General features: G+C 30.4%; 1 long non-coding RNA gene across 1 annotated transcript; it reads left to right on the top strand.

Moving 5' to 3' along the window:
* Positions 1 to 5,032: 5,032 nt before the first annotated feature.
* On the top strand, positions 5,033 to 5,719 carry LOC126748953 (uncharacterized). The gene is made up of 3 exons (XR_007664841.1): positions 5,033 to 5,342; positions 5,408 to 5,535; positions 5,596 to 5,719. It is a non-coding gene; the product is annotated as an uncharacterized LOC126748953 (long non-coding RNA).
* Positions 5,720 to 9,240: the final 3,521 nt, after the last annotated feature.

The following is a 9,240-nucleotide window of genomic DNA, read 5'->3' as shown; positions in this document are numbered from 1 at the left end:
ACCCACCGGAGATGGTTTCTAGGCAAACCTTGATGTAAAAAGATGATTATTGCTATTATATTTTTTTTGCGACTTAATTAAATTTGTTGGGACCTGTTTAATTTGGTTCAAGATACTTTACCAAAGTTAGTACCAAAAGAAGATACGCTAGAATGTTTCTGATTATGTTTAGAAGTAAAAATAATTGAAATTAAGTAAAATCTTAACAGTTCAGGATAAGTATAAAAACATTCAATAAACTAGTGTCCGGAAATGTATATTTATAGAGATATTAATGCTTTCTGATTTTTATATTTTCTACTAAATATTTGAAATAGATTAAATCGACAATTAAATGCAAATTGGGCCAAGTGGCCAGATGGGACGAAAATGAGACAGAGCACCTTGTAAGGATGTTCCTAATCTAAATGCTCCCTGTTCTAAAATGCTCTTACATGCCTACATATACATATACTTGCAACAATAAACGTCATGTCTCCTAAATATCCAATTTATCAACGGCTGTGACTGATCTTTTTTTAAATATGTGGTACCACCTAGAACAAGGATTTAATATATCATTCTAATGGATGAAACAGGAGCAGTTACATATTATCTTAATTCAGTATTCAAATCGTATGCATCGTTAGAGTTAAATACCAACCTAGTATTTTAAGCCAAAATAGATGCAATAGGAATATAGCCTGAAGCAAAAAATTGATTGAAGATTAATATACATAAAACGTCGATTAGGCATCCACAAAATCTCTACGAAATGCGTGGCCAAAAAACGATGGAACTGCTTGTAGCATCTCTTAATCCTGGCTAACAAAAATTAACTAATTCTTGAAATAGGCAATTAAAATAGAGAGTCTCTAGTGACATCCAAAAAATCTGAAAAAATTTAAAGTTTTTTTCAACTCGTATTTGAAATAATAAAATTCTGGATGTACTGAAAAAGTACTGATCCTTACAAAAAAGCCTACAAAAATGATATTTCTCAGGAGAAAGCCTCATAGAAAAAAACTAATAAAGAGGCTATTTGGTTTAAAAAATATGGTATAAAGACCAACAAGCTGTAGTATAAGCTTGACTCATTAAAAAAGTTTTATACGCGTAATTATATAAAATGTAACAAATGTTATACAGGATGACAATATAAAAACTTGAAATGGGCATATATTAAGAACGAAAAACTGCATAAAGAAATAATGAAATGATGAAAAGAGTTTCTATAAAATGAAGAGGGAAGAAAAACAAGCATATTATCTCCATCCTATCTGCAAATCCCCTTGAAGAGGGTAAGATACACGCCTAAAATCTTAAATAGAAAGGTGAGTCGAGTGATACATTATCTTGCAGCTTTTGAAAAACGCTTTTTAATTATACCATAGAAAGTTACATTTCATTAAAATTCTTCTCTGTTCATTAAGAAAAACCATAAATTAAAATACTACTTTAAAATTTTTATTATTATTTAATTAAATGTTGAAAATTATTTCGGTTTTTTTGAGGAAAATAATAAATCTTATGTTTAAATTCTTCCTGTATATTTACAAATGTTTCTCTGCCTAAATCACGTCATTCCGGAACTATTCTATGCCGGAGTTACTTTAGTTGTTGAGTTTAAAAAACCACAGATTTTAGGTGTCCCCACAAAAAGAAGCCAAGAGGTGTTAGGTCGGGGGATCAATAAGACCTCTTCTTCCAGTCCGCTGGTTAGGATCCAACCATTGCCGCACGGGAACTACATAACGAGGAGGTGCTCCATTCGGTTGATTTGGTCCTAAGCGTTCTTTTAAAGATAAATTTTCGTGTATGTTCCTCTAATTTCCGTACTATTAGTGGTTCGATAGACCTCTGCAGCATTTTAGCATACATATGGCCATTTAACTTTCCTGTTATAAAATATTGGGGTGGTAATATTATCTGTGTATACCAGCCGAAACATTAATTTTCTCGGGGTACGAGTATGCCCTTCTCTAAATATGTATGGGGTCTCATTTCAGTTTCAACGACAGTTTTTCTTATTACCAAGCCTATTTAAATGAATGGTACACTCATCACTGGAGAATATTTTTAACTAGTCGAAGTTCTGCCGTAATTGTGTAACAAAAGTGGATTCTTCTGTCCAGGTCATCGTCACCAAGTTCTGGCAGTATCTGCAGTTTATTAGGATAAAACTTTAATATATAGTATAAAAATGTAAGTACTTTTCTTAATGATTCACAAGATAATCTATCTGCGACAGTTGCTTGACTAAGTTGATAAAGTTGAATTCATTGCAAATTGACCCAGAATCTCAATTTGCGCTGTCGTTTCGTCGACTAATCTCGGTTGATTTCTCTTTTTATTTGACAAAACCAGTTTTATCAAATTTGGCTATTAGTTGACGAACATACTCCAGGCTTACATTTTAGCATGGATGCCTTTGTGTTAAAATGTTGGCTGTCCTTAAGAAACATTTATCCTAGGAACCGTAAATGCAAATACATGTTCAGCTATGCTGTACACAGTTGTTAAAGATAAGAAGCCCTGCATTTCGCTTAATCTAAACTGAAAGTCTGTTCTAAAAATAATAATAATAATACAAGTTACTTTTAAAGTACATTCTGTGATAACAAAACGCGAATATTTATAAATGCCGATTTCTTTTGGCAAGAAAATCGTTAGAAGAAACTGTTTTCAGCGTTTTTTTATTCAGTTTTTCCTTCCTATTTCCTTCAATTTAAAATTTTTAAATTTTCAATCTGTATATTTTACTTGTCTTTTTTGTATTCTAGTCTATCAAACGTATTGTTTAAGAAAAACGGTTATATTAGCTTGTGAGCCCATATTTCACAGGTTTGCTTAATGCCATCATCTTTTTTTTGTAGCCCATAATCTTTAATTATTAATAATAATAATAAATAATAATTAGCTTTATTTCAAAATTACGTTCATACATAAGATAAGGGGAATAAACTACTTATAAATATACTTGCACAAAGAAAATAGTATTAAAAACTACATAAGCAAAAAAAAATTAGTACAATATACACTAATACTACCTAATATACATACATATGCCCGATCAAGTGCCATTTTCTATAGAAAAACAATCATTAATTGTATATGGCTCTAAATAAATTTCTACTATATTTTTAAATGTCTTTAAACATAGCTTTATGCTTTCCCAATGAGTGTCAGTCGATGTGCAGGATAACTAACATTAAAGGTTTTTGTGTCATATCTATGAACCGTCTGTGGCACCAAAGTCTCTCTATTAGTAAAAAAGAAAATTAGTATTTTATAGATTTATAGAGCATAAATTATCAAGATCTTTTCATCTTTAAAAACATCCCTCCAGCTCTGTTTAAAATCCATTTTTTAAATTGATTTCAGAATGCTCTTTTGTATTACAAACAATTTTTGAGTGTCGCTGCTGCTGTCCCAGAAAATAATACGGTACTTTAACAACGATTAAAAAAATTTGCATAATACATGATTTTCTGTGTTTTTTTGCTCATATACTTTCTAACAATTCTGATATTATAGTAAACCTTTTTAATAAATTTTCAATATGACCAGACAATCAATCCAAAAATTGATCAACTTATATACCCAAGAATTTCGTACAATTTGCAATAATATATGCCTCGTTAAGTAGTATATCTGCCAGATTTCTAGTTCTACTTAGCTTGGTTTAAAACAATATAACATTAGTTTTTTCTTTATTTAAAATTAGCTTATTTTGTGTAAACCAGTTACTAGTTTTGCGGAGAATATTGCTTCCATTTTGTGTTATTTCAGTTATATTCCGCCCCCCAATTAATAACTTTGTCTCATCAGTATAACATGAAATATTATTAAATCTATAGTAACGGGTAGGAACAAGTACTGTGAGATTCTACGAGTTGTAAATCTAAGGAATGGCGAATCCTGGAGTGGAGAAGGCTAGTTCAGTTTAATTATATTGCATTGTTGCCTGGTCTGGTAGGGCTCGCGCGTCTCCAGAATAAGGAGAGTCGCATGGTCGAACTATTTGTTCTTGATATCTGTTAGAAATTTCTTAAGAACGAAAATTTCTTAGAACCACCACTACGCCAATTCGAAAGACTTTAAGTTTGTTAGCTCATTCACTAGCTTATGTCTAACATTCAGATTTGTAGATTTATGCTTATACATTTATAATTTTAATTAAATGAGTGAGATATGCTAGCGAGAGAAACGTTTTTCTTTAAAAAAATATAGTTTGAGATTATTTCTTTGGGCAATTTTTTTGTTATATTATTTATTAAGCTCAGCTGAGGAAATATATTAACATTTAAGCAGATCTGTTTTCCTTAAAATGAAATAATATTTACACAATGTTTGTTTAAACATTTAAGTCATATTCCCTTGACATATGACCGATAAAACAATAGACATATTTTATTTCGCCTCGTGATTCAACATTTATTTTCAACACAGATTAGAAATTACAAGTATATGCTCTAGACGTCAAGCAGTCTTTATATTGCCTGATAAGGTTTAATAATCATATTAATTGCAAAATTCTGAGTAGATTGGCTAAAACGTCGAATTTCTCACGTAGGCCAGTCGAGCTGGCGATAATTTCTTAAAATATATCAAAAAAATACGTTTTGCGACTTTATCAAAGGTTGTTACATTTTGACTGCTTATGGTACTCATATCTCAGAAGTAATTTATTTTCTTTATACAGTGTGTCTCAAAAGCTGGCTGAAAATTGTTGATGCATCATTACTTAACATAAAGTGACTTCTATATAGAAGGTTCTGGTCCTGATTTTCCTTATACTTAATACTCAATACACTACTTTTATAGGCTGAGGATCAATTTTATAATTTTTCCTTTAAATCATATTATATATTTTTAAAGATGTTTTATAATAAACGACGAACCGGTATCCTTAAATCCTAGTTCAAATGTGTTTGTTATGCAAAAAAATCGTAATCAGGTTTCTAGAAAACCTATAAACTTCAAAAGCATATCAATTTCAAGTATGTATATTGTTGCTATTTAAATTTTGATAAGTAAACAACTATAAGACAACACAAATTATCTATTGCGTACTTGAATTTAAAAATGATTTTAATAAAACAGTTTTTAGGAATTCAGTAAATGAACATATGTTTACAATATAGTTCGGACTGTTCCCCATTTTTGATTAAGTTACTTGGTGGCCTATGGGTTAGACGCGCGCCTATGAATCTAAAGGTTGCTGGATCGTTCCCCACTGGTGACATTTTACATTTTTACTTTTTTATTTTTTAAGCATACATTTTTATCTATGGTGGGAATTGTTAACTTAACCTAGCTTTCCTTTGTTGTTAGTTGTAATGTGATCTCTGTAGGTCTAGGTAATGAGTTTTATCATAATTTATAAGCGTTCTTTTTGTAAAAAATATCTTAATCTATTTTTTAGGCCTGATGATGCTCCGATAGGAGCGAAACACGTGTAGCTTTGAACAAATTATATGGATTTGATGAGACCCTGACTTTGTGTTCTTACCTTTGTTTTGTTATGTTTACAATTGATAACTTTAAATGAATGTAAAAATATGACTTTATCATAAAAAATCCAGTTGAAACTGTTTGAACCTATTTTTTTAGGATTGTACCCAAACAGCTGACTACAGATTTGAAATTAAAGAAAATCTTGAAAAATACTTAGTTGCAAGCAATAATTTTGATCTATGAATTTTTAAATTTCATAACTGACATGAATTTATATCGGATATTAATTAGGTCCATTAAGTTTACCTTAGTATGAAATAATTTTCTATTTCGTCATTTGAAGTAAAAATCAATATGAAATTTACCATTCTAGAGAGAAACAAATAAAGTATATATAATCAAAACCCTTTATTTTACTCTCGACACATGTTTCGCTGAGGATATTGGCATCTTCGGGAGAAGACTAAAACTGAATAGAGATCCAGTCTCGTGATCTAGTTAGCGTATATATTATCTTAGTAGCGTGCATGGTTGGCTGGACGAGAATTTGATTAGTTTTAATTGTTTAAAAACATTTTTTAATTTTTTCCCCTACAATGTCTGATCAATTCTTCTTCAGGTACATACCTATACGTTTTAGATGGTGGCAATTAAAACTTTTTTTGTAACAATTCAAAACAGTTCTACTGAGCTTTTCCCAAACCAAGTTCGTACTTTCGTCTCAAGAAATATGTTGTGTCTTTTGAAGATGATATTCATTTCATAAAATAACGTCTTTGCTTTTCCTATACAACATTTTCTTTCTTGTACACTGTCCCATTGTTCATTTATGATGGTTTCAAGGTAGCAATATCGGTGGACACGCTTAATCCAAGTTCCGTTGACAAATAGGTAATCTCCACTTGTCTTTTGCTGATAATTAATTGTTTCGTTTTCTTTACGTTTATATTAGGTTTATATTGTTGAATGTATGTAATGCGCAATATGGTCAAAAGGTACCTTGTTCTGCTCGGTTAAGGGCTTCTCTCCAAATGTTTTTCAGAATATAAATTGCATTTTAAAGGCTGGATGACATATCCCTGTCTGACCCCACGTTATATTTTCATCTATTCCATTTTATAATCTTCATCAAGTCTTAAGCACGGTTAGACATGCGTATACATACTCTGGATTAGTTCTTGAACTTCAGAGAGTGCCTCTCTGGTTCCCCCGACTGTATTTATAAAACTAAATTGGTTGTCGGATATATGTTCTTTGCATTTGCTGTAAATTCTTCTGTAAATGATTTTAAGAAGCAATTTTAGCATTTCCGACTTATCAGACTGGTAGTCCGATATTCTTCGCACTTCTTTGCGTCAGGTTTTTTTGGCAACGCTATAAATTCTGATTGCAGTCATTTTTCTGGGATATTTCGGGGAGTTATAGATTGTGTTAAAAAAGTCGGTAAGCAAGGCTATTCCGTTCTCACCCAAAAGCTTCAGAGATTCAGCCTCTGTTTCCTGTTCTTACTGCTTTTTTGTTTTTCATTTGTTTTATTGCAATTTCAAGCTCGTGGATTAGTCTAGGTGTGCCTGCAGCTTATTCCCGCAGTGAGTTCTTCCTCCTCTGTTTCTTGATCTTCAAAAAGCGTTTCTAAGTCTGAATTTGACCGGTTTTTAAGATCATGTTCGCCAATGATAATTTTTCTTTTATTTTAGGTTCTTAGTTTAGATTAAAGCTGTCTTGTGTTGCTTACAGTATTTCAACGCATCTTTGTGCTGCTTTTTTTTCTTTGTCTTTTCTAATATTTTTTTAAATCTGCGTCTGACTCTTTTTGTAGTCTTCTTCATTAGTTTTATGTATTCTTCTCTGTTCTTTAATTTTAAAATGTTATTAGTCAATCGATTTCTTCATGGTTTCCTTTAAATATTTGTTTCTTTGTTGAATCTATAATCTTAGTGAATTCGTTAATCTTTGCCTGCATGTCATTCACTCTTACATAAGTCCTACTAAAGATATATGAACTGATTAAATGTCCGCGCCAAGATCAGTTTTAACTAAATTGAAGCAGTTTCTGGATCTCTTGTTAACTAACATGTAGTCAGTTTGGTTACGGATAATGTTATTAGGTCTATTGGCTGGCAACTTCTCTTTGAACATTTGTAAAGTGTGTTTAATACTACTAATTTGTTGTTTTCTGCAAATATCTCACGCCTGTCTGCTCTATTATTTCCTTGTCCTAATTCAAATGATCCAATGACACCTTTTTTCTTGGGGTTTTCAACTCCACTTCCAATTTGGCATTAAAATTGCCCAACACGATATTTATTTCGTGCTTTGCGAGGCATTGTATTACTTCTTCAATGCTTTGGTAGACTTTCGACTCCTCTTGGTGGAGGCCTATATATTTGGAGTATGATCATGTTTATAGGATGAGCTTCTACTCGGGGTAGCATATATTGATTAACCCTACAAGGACTATATTTAAATTCATTTGCAAATTCGTAATAATATGACGATGTATATAGCGACAAAAAATAATTTTTATTAATATGATTAAATACCTTAGCATTATGTTGGATAAACATCTAAAATAGGACGAGCACATTACTTTACTGCTTTATATTTTTTTCCAATTTTGGTTTATACATAATATAAAATTCAAAAATGATAAAATTTATCTCATTTAAGAAAAGTATCCATTTGTCAAAATTCTATTAAATAAGGACTTAAGCTTAAACGTGCTTACTTTCTACATTTGATCCCCATGATGCTTTACATATTTTTATTTAAGGGGAAAATTTAAAGTTAAATTATAATCATAATAAATTAATATGTTTTAATAAATATGTTTTAAAATGTTGTTTTTTTTATGTTTGGTTTTGGACACTCGCAGCTCCACCAAACGCGAAAATTGTAATTCTTGCTATAATATTATTGAATTCTATATTAATTGATTTTATTCACAAATTTTGAATTGCCACTTAAGGAACACTGTTAGTGTGATTATCAGTATAGTTTGATTTCAATTTTACTGTATAGTAATTTTAAAAGAAGTATCGTATAATAATATTGTTTTCCTTAGACTTACATCTTAGCGACCATTTTCTTGAGCCTAAGACTCAGAAAAGTTTGTTTTTCTGAGATTACTTACTTACTAGTTAAAATTGCTATGTATAATATTAAAATTGGTAAAATAATTCTTACGAAACTAAATACTGCGAGTATTAGTATCCCTAATGAATTTAGTGATGTCTTTAATGCTTCGTAACTATTGCTAAATAGGTAAATATTAATGGGACTTTGTTATAGGCCATTATATTAGCAAATTAAAAATTAATACCAAAATAAAGTTTTCAGTGGTATAAGCAAAACTATGAAACGCTAGTATAACGAAGTTATTGGTTTAAAGAATAATCACAAGATGATACGTGCTAAAGCGTTTTGGTCACTACTGCCGTTGTTATTCAGTTAGAATTTTACTCCCTAATTATTGTTTATATTTTACTATTACACATCTATCTGTATGGAAATTTGGAATAAAGGCCTATGTAAGCCGTGTTAACCTTCCCGACAATTTAACACAATAATAAATAACTATTATTAGTCGCCATTATAAGCGTTATATCTAGATTTTTTTTAAAAATTCATTTTTTAAGAAAAAGTGAATTTATTTTAAAAGTTTTTAGCATTAACACATTCGAAGAACCGTTTAAATACTTTTAGGGTTTCGAGAACTAACCATTTTTTTTTTTTTAAGAATATTATATCAATATGATATAATATTCTTAATGTATGATATATGATATAATTATTATATGG

Source organism: Anthonomus grandis, chromosome 22 (genome assembly GCF_022605725.1).
Source record: "Anthonomus grandis grandis chromosome 22, icAntGran1.3, whole genome shotgun sequence".
In the NCBI taxonomy this organism is placed as follows: domain Eukaryota; kingdom Metazoa; phylum Arthropoda; class Insecta; order Coleoptera; family Curculionidae; genus Anthonomus; species Anthonomus grandis.
Note: the sequence above shows the minus strand (reverse complement) of the source record. Positions and strands in the feature narration are given on the sequence as shown.